The 17,186-nt window shown below is 37.6% G+C and overlaps 1 long non-coding RNA gene across 1 annotated transcript; it reads left to right on the forward strand.

Moving 5' to 3' along the window:
- The first annotated feature begins 9,499 nt into the window (after nt 1-9,499).
- LOC119739537 lies at nt 9,500-11,414 on the forward strand. The gene is made up of 3 exons (XR_005272590.1): nt 9,500-9,994; nt 10,259-10,324; nt 10,756-11,414. It is a non-coding gene; the product is annotated as an uncharacterized LOC119739537 (long non-coding RNA).
- The last annotated feature ends 5,772 nt before the right edge of the window (nt 11,415-17,186 follow it).

Raw genomic sequence — 17,186 nt, forward strand, 5'->3', positions numbered from 1 at the left:
TAAGTATATTAATGTATTAATATACTTTACAGTACAATAAATTATTTTGTTAAAAAAAAGCATCTTTTACGGTGTGATAAATTTCAGTAAATGTTCTTTGTACACATACAAGTTATTTCTGGCTTGATGACGTCAATATACAAAAATGGGAAGTAAATACTGTATTTACCTGTGTCCTCCATCTCACCAATTATCTTTGCCGGGACGTGGAGGGTGACGGAGCAGGGAGCTGCGCTACCCGCTGGTTCATAAATGCTCCCTTTTTATGTTGAAGGATTTGTCCCAACAGGCCCTTGAAACTATTGACTGTTTTCACTGAGATAGCTTCAGGAGGTAAACTGTTCCATGTCTATGATTCTCTGAGAAAAGCTGAATTTTCGGATGTGTTTGTAGATCTTGAATTGATGTCCCCTACTTGTTGAGTTGCCGAATGAGAAGAAATCACATGCCCTTAGTCGCTGCATGCCCTTCACAATTTTGAAGACCTCAATCAGATCTCTTCTGAAACGACGAGTCTGAAGGCTTGTGAGTGAGACCCAGCCTGTCCAGCCTCTGTTCGTACGGTAGGGGGCCTAAGTGTTGGAGCTCTGGAATTATCTTTGTGAAGCGACGCACAACTCTTTCCAGGACATCTACGTCTTTCTGTAACTATAGTCTCCATTGCCTGCATGGGAATTTGCTCAAAATGGGGCCAGATGAGTGACTTGCACAACTTCAGCATGATGCTTGCATTTTTGCATGAGAAGGTACGCTTGACCAAACCAAGGATACGATTGGCTTTGGAAGCTGCTGCTCCAACTTGCTTGCTGACACTAAGAGACTGATGAATTATTACTCCTAGGTCCTTTTCTTGTGATGTAGATTGGACTGGATAACCCCCATGAAGTATAGTTGATCTGTAGATTTCGGTGCCCGAGAGAAAGACATTTACATTTCTCAGCATTAAACAACAAATGCCACTCCGAAGACCAATGATGCATGATATTAAGATCCTCTTGTAGGTTGTTGGCTTCCATTGCAGATAAAACCTTACGAAAAACTTTTGTGTCATCTGCAAACTTTAACAAGTGACTGTCAACTTCCTGGCCGATGTTGTTGATGTAGATGATGAACACTGTTGGCCCTAGGACAGAGCCCTGTGGTAACCCACTTTTCACTTTACTTCAGTTGGAGATGCAACTGTTGATTATCACACGCTGTTGACGGTCAGACAACCACGCTTCAATCCATCTCAGGACATTAGATGAGATACCATGGGCTTGGATCTTCTTGACAAGATGAACATGAGGGACCTTGTCAAATGCTTTACAGAAGTCATCATCATCATCATGTCGGTTTTAAGGCCGTTGTCCAGTCTGTTCTGGGTTGGCCTGCTTTCTCCCTATGGCTCTCCTCCACTTGGCCCTGTCCGTCGCATCCCTCGCGTTGACTCCAAGCAGTCGCATGTCATCTGACACGGAGCTCTGCCAAGTCTTGCGCGGTCGGCCGACGGGTGTGGGCCCACCCACAATTACGTTGGTACACCTCTTGACCCAGTTGACATCCTCCTTTCTCTCCACATGACCAAACCACCTCAGCCTGTGCCTCCTCAATACGATGCCGATCCCCTCCACTCCCACTCTCCTCCTCAGCTCCTCGCTTGACAGCCTGTCAGCCAGAGACACCCCACACATCCACCTGATCATTCTCATCTCTGCTCGTTCCATCTGCTGGATGTGCCCCACCCTTGTGGGTCATGTCTCGCAGCCGTACACCATACTGCTTCGGACACAGGCGGTGTAAACCTGGCCCTTCATCTTCAGGGGCGGCGCCTTGGATGTCAAAAATGGGGCCAGCTCCCTGAACTTCTTCCACCCACTCCTCACGCGTGATGTCACTGCTGCATCTGCTCCTCCCTCAGCACCCAGCATGTCACCCAGGTAGCAGAACGACTCCACCACCTCATACGTGTCACCGCAGACCTCCAGACCCGCTTCTCTCTCCTCTGGCCGTAGACCATCACCCCGACATCTCTTACAGACGAAAGTGGCGCTAGCAGCCTGAAGACTACCCTTCAAGCCACTACATCGCCTGTGAACCCACTTCCTACACGTTGTACACTGGATTGAGTTGGCAGCTACACCTTTCCCACACACACCACACGGCCATGCACCAGAGCTCGTCATTGGCCCACCGCTGACGCGACTAACCATCACCTTCACCACAAGTCAAGGTAAAGAATATCAACCGGGTTGCCTTCATCTACATTCTTTGATATTTCCACCTAAAATATCAACAGATTAGTGAGACATGATCGACCGTTTGTGAACCCATGCTGAGACTCCTTGATCAACTTGAAATCATTACATGTAAGATGGTCGCAGGTGCGTTTCTAGAGCCGATATTTTTTAAGGGTCTAACAGGATGGATCCAGAATTATTTCCAGGGAGGCATGCTGAAATGTAGACCAGTTATTTTCTCCGGACGCTTAGACCTCCAAAAATCAAGGGGTTGGGGGGGGGGGGGGTTGGGGGGTTGGCTCGCGCCATATTTTCAATGGGGAGCGCTCATAAAATCCTATAACCAGGCACACACTGCACACAACTGTATATTAACTTAAAGTGTACAAATGCACCCTTCTTACGACTATTTATTTTAATAGGGGAGACCGTTGGCTTGTATGTCACATTCTTACATTTTGCTAGTGCAATTTTTTGTGGAATTTTTTTTTTTGGGGGGGGGGGGCTAGACAAAATAAACGTAAGCCCCCCCCCCCCCCCCAGCCCCTAAGACTCCATAACCTTACTCAATTGTGATGTCAGGCTAACTGGTCGACAATTGGATTTACAACTCCTGGAACCCTTTTTAAACAACAGGGCTGCATCAACATGGCACTTCAGAACTTTTGAGGCTCTCGTTGAAGTTAAGCAACATACTATGTTTAAAAACATGGAAAATATAAGTGTTTGTATTCATAACACCTAACATGCACTTTGATGATGTCACAGTATTTGGAAGCAAAAGGTGAACATTGTAATAGATCTATATCGTTATTTGGGCTACGAAGATATCAATATATATAAGAATTTCAGATCAACGCCTTGAGGTTGTCAGTAAAGTCAAACTGCTTGGTGTTATGATCCAGGATGATTTAAAATGGGAGTCCCAAGTAGAAAGTATCCACACTAAAGCAAACCGAAAAATGTTCATGTTGCGTAAATTGAAAGGTGCAGGGTTCAATGACTGTGAACTTCTGAGTGTGTACAAAAGTTATATCAGACCGGTACTAGAGTATGCTGTTCCATTGTGGCATGCGGGTCTCACTCAGAGACAAAGTAACCAAATTGAGATGATTCAAAAGCGTGTCTGTAAATGCATTCTGGGCACACAGTTCACATCCTACCCAGATTCCTTGATGAAACTAGAACTTGAGCCTCTTCATGTAAGGCGACAGCAAATCTGCAGAGACTTTGCCACAAAAGCATGTACATCTCCGCAGTTCTCTGAGTGGTTCCCTCCCTCTGAGTACAAATCATCAATGACCCTCAGAACCCAAACTAAATTCAAACCATATAGGTGCAGCACCAACAGATTCAGAACTAGCCCCCTGCCTTACATGACTGAGTTGTTGAACAAGAAATAGTGCAATTACGGCCCCACCATCGTCAATCGTTAATCAATTTGTCTGTTGTACTGTATTTTTATATAACTAAATGTTTTATCTTCAATGTAAAAACTCTTATTATCCAATGTAAATGTTATATCCAGTTTTGGGTTGTTTTTTCAAATAATTGTTTGTGTTAGCTGTCTTTTTTATTGAACACTGTAAATGTCATGTAATTCAGCATTTTGCTGCAATATGATTTTTATGAAATAAACCAATAAACCAATAAACCAATATATATGAGATGGATTTGCATTTAAAAAAAACAGGGCCTCCTCCTTCCTTTTTTTTCAAAAGGAAGGATGCTAAACTGTTTCTTTTTTTCTTTGGCCTAATATTGATATGGTCTCCATCACTGTCATTTTACTAATAGGCAAATTTTAGAAGAAAAATTATCAAAAATCTCACCTATTTCTGAGACTATAGAAATCACAATTAACATACTTTTTTCTCTTGCGAAAATCATGGATTGCTTGGTCTCAATCAAAAGAGTGTTCTTTTTTCAACAATATTGACCCTCTATTGTTGAAAAGTGTACACCTCATGATGGATTTAATGACCCAAAAGAAAACAGAAAACTAAATAATTTTTTTTTCAAATAAAGCTCACAGGGAACTGACTTGCAGATGAATTTTCAAAGGATATTTTCTACAACTTTTTCTTGGAAAGTAGACAAACCAAGCTTGCAGGAGCAGTTTTTTTTTAAACTGCACTTGGATTTATTTATCAAGGATTGAAGTTTTGAGAAATAGAAGTATCATTTTCCTCTATTTTGTGATGGAAATTTGAGTTCCCCTCTGTTACGGTTCTTATGCTTCAAAGATTTTGTTTTTGGTTGACTATGAGGTCTTGTGTCGTTCCTATCCACCACTACAAATTTTCAAACCAAAAGATGAAACATCAGTCTTGCACCATTTTGAAAAAAAAAGATGATGAAATGTCCTGTCTGTCACAAAAACACATGTAAAACTTGTTTAGTTTTTACATGAAAAGATCTTTGTTGTTCAAATTTGAATCATCTATCAAGGTGACTTCACCTAGACAGTAAAATGAAAATATCCTTTGAAGTATAGTCGATCTCATATTTCATTCATCTCAAACTCTGTCCCGTCTGTCACATGTTACCCATTTGTTAAGTATTTTTGTCCCGTTTGTCACAATGTTTCAATCACCAAGGTAAAACAGTTGAACATACATTTTTGTAGACTCTTTGGGTTTTTAATATACTAATGTACATGTCCTTAAAAATAATAAATGCTTGTGCCTACATTTTATTCAGGACATAAAAATGTCATATTTTGCCCATTTGCTATATTTTTGTCCTGTCTGTCGCATTATTTTCAATCACCTGTTAAAAAAAAATAGAACATACATTTTTTGAGACTCTTCTGGTTTTTAATATGCTATACATGCACATGTACATATGCACATGTACATGTCCTCAAAATAATAAATGCTTGTTCCTACATTTATTCAGCATATTGTCACATCCCGTCTTTCACAACATTAATGAGTCTGTCGTTTCCAGTTCTCTGTTTTGAATTACTAAGTAAAGTGTTCACTGATTATTGGCATAAAAGTGATTAATTTTAAAAGAAAAAAAAAGTTTAATTTAACAGGGGAACAGAACTTTTTTCAACGAAAATCATATTCAAAATGTGGAGTGTAATTTCCGTCCTGTATGTCACGCTTTCACTTTTTCACTTATAATATACAGCCACTGAGTCCCCTGGTTTCATGGATTGTTTTTTAATTTGAAATATAGAGTGTTTACGTGACTTCATACGTAACTTAGGCAGGCCTTTGAGAAAAATGGTAGTGTAAAATCTGTACTGTCTGTCACGCCGGAATTGGCCAGATCATACACTGCTAAAAAATTATTTCCTTACATTTCTTAAAACATGTATAAAAAAATATTTGTGTTTTAAGAAATATTTTCTTGTGTCACTCCCAAGAAAGTGTTCTTTGAAATTTTTTTTTCTAGTTTAAGAATACCATTTTAATGTTTTCTTAAAAACATTATCCTGATGTCACAAGTTATAGAGCTCCCTTCTTTGTTAAACTGTCAATAAAAACAATTGTTAGAAGTTTTGAATTCCCATGAAGCACCACTATTGTGAATAAACATTTAGGGACGTAAAATTATTTAGAACAGAAAATGATTGCTGTGACCCATTTTAAACATTACCCATATGGGATACAATATAATATGTTTGCACTTTTACAGATTTGGGATGATGATTTACATATGTAAGTACTGTATATTTAAATTCATCATGACAAGAAATGCAGTGGTCTATAATTATTGTCGATAAAATCTGTTCCATAGAAATTTAAGTGTGGTGTCTCAAAAAATGTGTTGTTCTTTGTCAAGAAAATTGTACCTGTTTTGAACAGTTTGCATTTAAATACAGCCATCCTTTTGAAGCAAACCCCTCATTTCTACATCCTGTCTCCTTTTTGTTCTTTGTATTAACAGCAAGGTAGCAGTCAGCCAGCCGGGGAGCCAGCCAGCCAGCCAGCCGGCCGGCCAGCCAGCCGGCCGGGGAGCCAGCCTGCCGGCCAGCCAGCCTGCTAGCCAGCCAGCCAGCCAGCCATGAGCCTGCCAGCCAGCCAGCCTGCCGGGGGCCAGCCAGCCAGCCAGCCGGCCAGCCAGCCAGCCGGCCGGGGAGCCAGCCAGCCTGCCAGCCAGCCTGCTAGCCAGCCTGCCAGCCAGCCATGAGCCTGCCAGCCAGCCAGCCAACCAGCCTGCCGGGGGCCAGCCAGCCAGCCAGCCTGCCGGCCAGCCAGCCAGCCAGCCAGCCAGCCAGCTGGAACAAGTCAGCTAGATGTGTTCACTAAGGTAGGACTAACCCTTTGTTTCAGCCATTAGCGCTCAAATTGAGCCAGTGAACACCCAAGACCCAGGATCTCAAGACCCAAGTACAGTTTGCAAGTGGAGTCGTTCGATGGATTTCTCAGAGTGAGCCAGATTTTTCTTGTTCCCGTTCCATTATTGTGTGTACAACTGAAACCACCCTTGAGAAATGTAATTGCAAATCTTCTACGACATCTCTCACGAGTAGGGTTTACACTTTATAAACCTCTAAAGTACGGTTGAAAACAAATCAAAATTTTCATATGCTTTCAGAAAAAAAATTAACTCTCACTTTTCTCTTGTAATGTGAGCATATTTTGTTTTGAGGATTGAAAAATAATCGTCATATAAAAAAAATGTATTGGAATGCTATTTTCACCGTAAGAATTTGACATTAATTTGACAAAAAAATTAACTCTCACTTTTCTCTTGTAATGTGAGCATATTTTGTTTTGAGGATTGAAAAATAATCGTCATATAAAAAAAATGTATTGGAATGCTATTTTCACCGTAAGAATTTGACATAACATTTTTCCAGTGTGGTTCAGATAGGTGTTGTGACCATGTGGGTTCAGTCATGTGGTTGCTAAGGCAAAGCATCTGCCGTTGTGAAGCAAAGCTAATCTACTTACGTACTTAGACGCTATAGCAGAGCAGTGAAATTCATGCACCACAAAAAAATCATGGCCTTTGGAACGTTGTGTTTCTTATGCAAAGTATGATTGAAAAGTTAAATTATAATGGAAGAAGAAATTCTTAGCTTCATGTCAGTAAAAATATCGCCGTTTTCATCGATGCCAAAACGTCAATACTGGTTACTGGTATAGCTGACCTTCGAAAACTTCCCCAAATCTCTGTATTTATATCTTTTTCTCTAGGAATTTCTCAAAATTGTTATTTCGCGAGAAGTTGAACACTTATATCATCTAAGTATATTCCGAATTTCAGCTTAATATGTTGTTGCAAACGCTAGTGCTACAATTTGAACCATCTTTATGGAAAATATCGACGATGATTTCTGCCAACCCAAGTAACATGCATCGTTCAGCAAAGCTCCTTAGGTGCTACAGTTGACCGATTTTGGCCAAGCCACGCAATTTCGTATTGTAGATTAGCATATTCATCAGTGTCTCTCTGCGTGTTTTGGCATGAGTCTCGGTATCAACCAATGGAAGCTGGCGAAAAGGGTGATATTTATCAATTAACTCTTGAAGGAGGCTTTTCTCAAAATTTTGCTGCACACCATAATGGATAAGAACCTTATTAATATTCGTGAGGCTTGAAAAGAACAGCTGTTGCAAACGTCAGTGTTACAACGTACATAGCCAGGACTATTTATCCAATTTCAACGAAAAATAATGAACACATCACAACGATTTTTAGCACATACTTGGATCATTATGAGTAAGGTAAGCCCTGAAAGTTTCATGAAGATACGGTTTTCGAAACGGGAGAAATCAATTTTCAAAGATGAAATGTTGTGTAACCTTAGAAATTGCCCTTGGCAACCACATGACTGGGTTGGTGGTGGTGCATGTATGTGTTTTGGGGTGGTGGTTTTTCCACAGGTCGTCGGCTCAAATTGAGCATGTGTCATCGGCTCAAATTGAGCGTACGCTGCAAACACTCCAGGATCAAGATGGATTATGGGATCTGTATATCCCTACATCCAAACGCAACACCAGCAGGACTATGGGATCATCTATATCCCCGTGTCCATCTTGGGGTGGATCTTGGGTGGCAATCGGGGGGGGGGGGGGGGGAATCTACTCCATGGGAAGCAAAATTTGATAATTTTTGGCCTCAGTACTATTAGTGGGAAACTTGCCCCCTGGATCTGCCCCTGCTGCAAGGCTCCAATAAATTGTACTTTTAATAATTAGCTTGTGCACTGCCTTTATGGCATAAACATTCTTTAGAAGTAAACCCCTCATTTTAGACTGTCATCTTTGAATCGATAGCAAGACAACAATCAGCCAAGCCAGCCGGGGAGCCAGCCAGCCAGCCAGCCAGCCATCGGAAAATCATTTTTTAAAAAAAATAAATTGGATCACCAATTAGTGAAATGAAAATTTCACTCTCTAAATAGGTTTTTTTTTTAGTTCAGGGGATCTGCTATATCCCGCTGAAAACTTATAAGGCTATGGGATCTCCTATATCCCTATGCCGTTAGGGCTTAGGGTGGTGCGGCGGTATCGATTACTAATTGGAGTCTGACTGGGTGCTTCAATTGAGGTGCGGCGAAAATCCAGCACAGATTCAAGGGGCGAGTTGCGTCCGCGTGGTAGGTCCGCCTTCCACGTGGGGCGTGGGTCCTACGCAGCGGCCTGGAAACCCTAGGATGCCGTGCCATAAAGGAGCAGGTAGTGCGTCCCTCTTTATAGGGGCGTGGCCCTGTATTCACAGCCGGCAAACGCTGCTACTTCCTATCAGACCGCATGAACCCGTAAGGGGGATGGACTTAGGGGGGCACGCATATAGGTTAGGGTGCTTTCCTGGTCCTTCGGGGCTGGGCGGGCGGACCGGACAGTCGATAACTGTGTCTGGCCCTCCGGGGCCTACCTTTTATCCAGCAATGGGCCTGACGATACTGAAAGCGTGTTGGGGCTGGTATCCTGGGACCTTCTCGTGGTGGCCCTGTTTAAACAGACCTTACCAGGATATTTGACCTGCTCAGTGAACAGGAATCAGTTAATCACAATTTGAATTCGTCATTGTGGCATTAACTTAAAAAAAAAAAAAAAAAAATCTGTTTTCTAATAACAAAAGAAAAAAAATCTCTGAACACTATACCATTTTGGTCCAAATTTGGCATTTCCATTTCATCCTATTTGAAACCCATTTGAAAAATTGCTCCAAAAAGTTGTTTTCAGTAATTCTGAATCATGTTCACTGAGCGGATCACATCAATTCATATTTTATTTCCAAAAAGGATGGAAGATTAGGGGCTTAAAACACCAAAAACTGTAATTAAAAAAAAAAAATTCAATTCCATGACAAGAGGAAGTTTTGCCAAAAGAAATTCAAATTTGCAGTCAAAATCCAATGAGATCTTATTAGCGATGAGATAACTGTGCTTCAGTTTTAAAAAATGAAATATTAAGAACATGGGAAAAAATAACCGGAAAAGAAATATTTGCAAAAAGGAATTGAATTAAGAAAGAACATTAATTGTTGATTTGAAAAAAAAACATGCTTGGATCATTGTGCCAATTGGTGCACTCTCGAAAATGGAAAAGGGTTTGGTGTTGAAATAAAAAAGGATAAACAGTGCAAGAGAAGTACCTAGAGTTGAAGAACATCTATCAAACATCACCGCAGAATTGTTTTTAATTTAAAAGACGATTCTGGTTAAAACATTGGTAAAATTGTTGTATTTATTTATCTATTTCTTGAGGTAAATTTCATCTGACAGCACAAATGCTGGAGGCAGATGGCATCAGAGTCTAGAGAAAATTGTCTCATCAAAACTGAGCAGAGTGGACATCTTAGTGGTAAGCATAAGAATGAGCAAACTTCTTTTTAACCTGGCTGATTTAATTAACAACTTTCCAAACCTAAAATCTAAATCCAATGTTTTACCACCAAAATTAGATCCTCCCAAGCTTACTTTTCTCCAAGAAAAAGCCTCTTAAAAAAACAAAAAGAAATTAGCGCTTGAGAACCACACCTTGCCTTAATGTGTAAGAAAATACAATGTATATTGCAACTGTTAATTTGCATTGCTGATATTTCTTGATTTATTTTTGTATTTCCAGCAGGTGTACTGACTACGAAAAGGCAAAATTATGGAGACCTCGGAACAAGATTGTATGTTTACTGAGGTAACTATTCTCAGTTGTTGTTGAATTATTGACTGAAGCAATCTTAATGAGACAATTTTCACTTGTGACTCGTTCTTGCAAAACCTGAAGGTTCTTGTAGGCCAAGGCAAGTAAAAAACTAGTGCACTTTAGACCATGGAAATGGTGTATAACTGCTCAAAATGTTTGTTTAATCAATTTTGATACAGTTGCATTTCTACACTGGATGGGGTGTTTTGCAAATGAATTTCCTAAAATTGCAGGAAGCAACCAAATTTCATTTGTTTTTGAGACCTTTCAATAATGTATTTCCTTAAAATAATGTCTTTCCAATATATCTCTGGCAAACAGTTGAATTGCCACATCTAGATTCAATTTCAATATGGGAAAAAGTGCTACAGATATTTTATTATAAATGATACTTAAAAACCGTTTGCGATCTTTTCTTGAAGGTTTTCCGAAGACGTCTTCTGGCAGAAACATCTTGGAGGACATTGGCCAAGAAGGAGGTACAAACTACATGAGGCTACAACATGAAGCTTCACTCTAACCTATGATGTCTACTTTTGGAACTTTTTCATTTCTCTCAAAATGCTTCTCAATTTGGAAAGGCCTTTGTCTATAAAACTAGGAAACAGTCAAAATCAGGCACAACTGAACCCCCCCCCCCAATGTTATCATCTTTGCCCAAATATTCAAAACTGATTGGTAATGAGTGATATGAAATGTTTGACCACAAATCTCGGTAAAATGTAAAGTTAACCCCTTGTCATTTTTTGGCCAATTTTGCGTTGAAAGTGAAATTGCTGCAAACTCGCAGTGAAGATGCTCAACCTGAAGCACGTTTCTACACGTCTCCTGGATAGATAGGACAAAATCAATCAGTAATGAAATGTTTCTTCAAAAATCATTTACTTTTGTGCAATACATTCAAGTTGTTTATTGATGAATACTTAATGAATCTCCTCTTGCATCAACAGGGATTTCCGTGTCGTTTGTAAAAAAGTAACCCTTTGATCAATTTAGTGGAAAATGTAAGGTTAACCCCTTGCTATTTATAATTAAATTTTGCTACAAATCGCCTTGTCTTTATTTTAACCTGATATCAGAGGTGTCCTGGCTCACGTTTTGTAACCTTTGGAAAAGGCACGTTATAAATTATTATTACCTGTTGAAGATAAACATGTTTTTCTTCTCCAATATCTGATTAATTCAGAGATTCAATAAAACAAATATGGTGAAAAAACAAGTATATTTTGTACTGATATTCATTTGGCGTATTCTGAATGACAAGTTTATTTCGTCAAAGTTACTTGTATGACATTCTTAATTCTTTTACCAACGGAAGTTGAAAACAAGTTTACTTATTGGTGTGTCAGAAGTTGAGTTATGCTACAAAACATGTACTTGTCCGTGTAAAATTTAAATCTACCTATTTTTATCCGACTTTATTTAATGAGTAAGATATTGAATAACAGCTGTTGAACTGTTTTTATTTAATGTTGAGAAACAAGTACTGGAATAAATACAGTAAAACTGATTTAAAGCCAATCTTTGGAGTCTTTATTATGACTGAATAATACAGTGAATTTAGCTCAAGGGGTGGTTGGGTTGAAAGACTTGGAACACTGTTGATTGCCCTGGGAACAAGGTTTATGCCCTGGGAATGAGGTTAAAAGCCCTGGGAACAAGGTTGATACCCTGGGAAGGAGGTTAACAGCCCTGGGAACAAGGTTGATGCCCTGGGAACAAGGTTAACAGCCCTGGGAACAAGGTTGATGCCCTGGGAAGGAGGTTAATAGCCCTGGGAACAAGGTTGATGCCACTGGGGATGAGGATGAAATGGACTAAAATATACAAATATACAAACTTGTTCAAAACTCGTTTTTAAATTCAATCATTTATTTGTACCATAACGCTTGTATAAACCAGATCAAGAAGTTAAAAACGGTTATCTTGCATTAATAAGTATTTCTAAGTTGTTTGCAGAAAAGTCAATTTTTGGCCCAATTTAACGAAAATGTAAGGTTAACCCCTTGCAATTTTTTCACTTTTGGCCGAAAAATAAAGTTACATAAAATTACACTAAAGATACCCAAGGGTCCCTTAAAGGGAATATACAACATTTGCAAACATCGAAAAATAAAACTACCAAGTTTTTACAAAATACCTTACCAAATTTCGGTAAAAATGTAAGGCTAACCCCTTGGTTTTTTTTTCAATTTTGGCCAAAAAATTAAGTTGCTTAAAAATTACACGAAAGATGCCCAAGGGTCCCTTAAACACATTCCTACACATTTCCTGGACAAAAAGTGCCATTTAGAAGAAAGAATGCATCAATATTTTAAGCAAAATAAGTCCAAAATAATAATTTTTGACCAAAAACTGGATTATTTTTGCCCAATTTCTCAAAATTCTCAATGTTTGAATACTGAAATGTGTTCCTGGTGCATCAAGAGGTATTTCTGAGTCGTTTAGAGAAAAGTCAATTTTTGGCCAAATTTCAGTAAAAATGTAAGGCTAACCCCTTGTTTTTTTTTCAATTTTGGCCAAAAAATTAAGTTGCTTAAAAATTACACGAAAGATGCACAAGGGTCCCTTAAACACATTCCTACACATTTCCTGGACAAAAAGTGCCATTTAGAAGAAAGAATGCATCAGTATTTTAAGCAAAATAAGTCCAAAATGATAATTTTTGACCAAAAACTGGATTATTTTTGCCCAATTTCTCAAAATTCTCAATGTTTGAATACTGAAATGTGTTCCTGGTGCATCAAGAGGTATTTCTGAGTCGATTAGAGAAAAGTCAATTTTTGGCCAAATTTCGGTAAAAATGTAAGGCTAACCCCTTGGTTTTTTTTTCAATTTTGGCCAAAAAATAAAGTTGCTTAAAAATTACACGAAAGATGCCCAAGGGTCCCTTAAACACATTCCTACACATTTCCTGGACAAAAAGTGCCATTTAGAAGAAAGAATGCATCAATATTTTAAGCAAAATAAGTCCAAAATAATAATTTTTGACCAAAAAAAGGATTATTTTTGCCCAATTTCTCAAAATTCTCAATGTTTGAATAATGAAATGTGTTCCTGGTGCATCAAGAGGTATTTCTGAGTCGATTAGAGAAAAGTCAATTTTTGGCCAAATTTCGGTAAAAATGTAAGGCTAACCCCTTGTTTTTTTTTCAATTTTGGCCAAAAAATAAAGTTGCTTCAAAATTACACGAAAGATGCCCAAGGGTCCCTTAAACACATTCCTACACATTTCCTGGACAAAAAGTGCCATTTAGAAGAAAGAATGCATCAATATTTAAAGCAAAATAAGTCCAAAATAATAATTTTTGACCAAAAACTAGATTATTTTTGCCCAATTTCTCAAAATTCTCAATGTTTGAATACTGAAATGTGTTCCTGGTGCATCAAGAGGTATTTCTGAGTCGTTTAGAGAAAAGTCAATTTTTGGCCAAATTTCGGTAAAAATGTAAGGCTAACCCCTTGTTTTTTTTTTCAATTTTGGCCAAAAAATAAAGTTGCTTAAAAATTACACGAAAGATGCCCAAGGGTCCCTTAAACACATTCCTACACATTTCCTGGACAAAAAGTGCCATTTAGAAGAAAGAATGCATCAATATTTTAAGCAAAATAAGTCCAAAATAATAATTTTTGACCAAAAAAAGGATTATTTTTGCCCAATTTCTCAAAATTCTCAATGTTTGAATACTGAAATGTGTTCCTGGTGCATCAAGAGGTATTTCTGAGTCGATTAAAGAAAAGTCAATTTTTGGCCAAATTTCGGTAAAAATGTAAGGCTAACCCCTTGGTTTTTTTTCAATTTTGGCCAAAAAATAAAGTTGCTTAAAAATTACACGAAAGATGCCCAAGGGTCCCTTAAACACATTCCTACACATTTCCTGGACAAAAAGTGCCATTTAGAAGAAAGAATGCATCAATATTTAAAGCAAAATAAGTCCAAAATAATAATTTTTGACCAAAAACTGGATTATTTTTGCCCAATTTCTCAAAATTCTCAATGTTTGAATACTGAAATGTGTTCCTGGTGCATCAAGAGGTATTTCTGAGTCGTTTAGAGAAAAGTCAATTTTTGGCCAAATTTCGGTAAAAATGTAAGGCTAACCCTTGTTTTTTTTTCAATTTTGGCCAAAAAATAAAGTTGCTTAAAAATTACACGAAAGATGCCCAAGGGTCCCTTAAACACATTCCTACACATTTCCTGGACAAAAAGTGCCATTTAGAAGAAAGAATGCATCAATATTTTAAGCAAAATAAGTCCAAAATAATAATTTTTGACCAAAAAAAGGATTATTTTTGCCCAATTTCTCAAAATTCTCAATGTTTGAATAATGAAATGTGTTCCTGGTGCATCAAGAGGTATTTCTGAGTCGATTAGAGAAAAGTCAATTTTTGGCCAAATTTCGGTAAAAATGTAAGGCTAACCCCTTGGTTTTTTTTTCAATTTTGGCCAAAAAATAAAGTTGCTTAAAAATTACACGAAAGATGCCCAAGGGTCCCTTAAACACATTCCTACACATTTCCTGGACAAAAAGTGCCATTTAGAAGAAAGAATGCATCAATATTTTAAGCAAAATAAGTCCAAAATAATAATTTTTGACCAAAAACTGGATTATTTTTGCCCAATTTCTCAAAATTCTCAATGTTTGAATACTGAAATGTGCTCCTGGTGCATCAAGAGGTATTTCTGAGTCGTTTAGAGAAAAGCCAATTTTTGGCCAAATGTCGGTAAAAATGTAAGGCTAACCCCTTGTTTTTTTTCAATTTTGGCCAAAAAATAAAGTTGCTTAAAAATTACACGAAAGATGCCCAAGGGTCCCTTAAACACATTCCTACACATTTCCTGGACAAAAAGTGCCATTTAGAAGAAAGAATGCATCAATATTTAAAGCAAAATAAGTCCAAAATAATAATTTTTGACCAAAAACTGGATTATTTTTGCCCAATTTCTCAAAATTCTCCATGTTTGAATACTGAAATGTGTTCCTGGTGCATCAAGAGGTATTTCTGAGTCGTTTAGAGAAAAGTCAATTTTTGGCCAAATTTCAGTAAAAATGTAAGGCTAACCCCTTGTTTTTTTTTCAATTTTGGCCAAAAAATAAAGTTGCTTAAAAATTACACGAAAGATGCCCAAGGGTCCCTTAAACACATTCCTACACATTTCCTGGACAAAAAGTGCCATTTAGAAGAAAGAATGCATCAATATTTAAAGCAAAATAAGTCCAAAATAATAATTTTTGACCAAAAACTGGATTATTTTTGCCCAATTTCTCAAAATTCTCAATGTTTGAATACTGAAATGTGTTCCTGGTGCATCAAGAGGTATTTCTGAGTCGTTTAGAGAAAAGTCAATTTTTGGCCAAATTTCGGTAGAAATGTAAGGCTAACCCCTTGTTTTTTTTTCAATTTTGGCCAAAAAATAAAGTTGCTTCAAAATTACACGAAAGATGCCCATGGGTCCCTTAAACACATTCCTACACATTTCCTGGACAAAAAGTGCCATTTAGAAGAAAGAATGCATCAATATTTTAAGCAAAATAAGTCCAAAATAATAATTTTTGACCAAAAACTGGATTATTTTTGCCCAATTTCTCAAAATTCTCAATGTTTGAATACTGAAATGTGTTCCTGGTGCATCAAGAGGTATTTCTGAGTCGATTAGAGAAAAGTCAATTTTTGGCCAAATTTCGGTAGAAATGTAAGGCTAACCCCTTGTTTTTTTTTCAATTTTGGCCAAAAAATAAAGTTGCTTAAAAATTACACGAAAGATGCCCAAGGGTCCCTTAAACACATTCCTACACATTTCCTGGACAAAAAGTGCCATTTAGAAGAAAGAATGCATCAATATTTAAAGCAAAATAAGTCCAAAATAATAATTTTTGACCAAAAACTGGATTATTTTTGCCCAATTTCTCAAAATTCTCAATGTTTGAATACTGAAATGTGTTCCTGGTGCATCAAGAGGTATTTCTGAGTCGTTTAGAGAAAAGCCAATTTTTGGCCAAATTTCGGTAAAAATGTAAGGCTAACCCCTTGGTTTTTTTTCAATTTTGGCCAAAAAATAAAGTTGCTTAAAAATTACACGAAAGATGCCCAAGGGTCCCTTAAACACATTCCTACACATTTCCTGGACAAAAAGTGCCATTTAGAAGAAAGAATGCATCAATATTTTAAGCAAAATAAGTCCAAAATGATAATTTTTGACCAAAAACTGGATTATTTTTGCCCAATTCCTCAAAATTCTCAATGTTTGAATACTGAAATGTGTTCCTGGTGCATCAAAAGGTATTTCTGAGTCGTTTAGAGAAAAGTCAATTTTTGGCCAAATTTCGGTAAAAATGTAAGGCTAACCCCTTGTTTTTTTTTCAATTTTGGCCAAAAAATAAAGTTGCTTAAAAATTACACGAAAGATGCCCAAGGGTCCCTTAAACACATTCCTACACATTTCCTGGACAAAAAGTGCCATTTAGAAGAAAGAATGCATCAATATTTTAAGCAAAATAAGTCCAAAATAATAATTTTTGACCAAAAACTGGATTATTTTTGCCCAATTTCTCAAAATTCTCGATGTTTGAATACTGAAATGTGTTCCTGGTGCATCAAAAGGTATTTCTGAGTCGTTTAGAGAAAAGTCAATTTTTGGCCGAATTTCAGTAAAATGTTTTTTTTTTAATTTTGGCCAAAAAATAAAGTTGCTTAAAAATTACACGAAAGATGCCCAAGGGTCCCTTAAACACATTCCTACACATTTCCTGGACAAAAAGTGCCATTTAGAAGAAAGAATGCATCAATATTTTAAGCAAAATAAGTCCAAAATGATAATTTTGACCAAAAACTTGATTATTTTTGCCCAATT

Source organism: Patiria miniata, unplaced genomic scaffold, assembly GCF_015706575.1.
Source record: "Patiria miniata isolate m_02_andy unplaced genomic scaffold, ASM1570657v1 HiC_scaffold_30, whole genome shotgun sequence".
NCBI lineage: Eukaryota > Metazoa > Echinodermata > Asteroidea > Valvatida > Asterinidae > Patiria > Patiria miniata.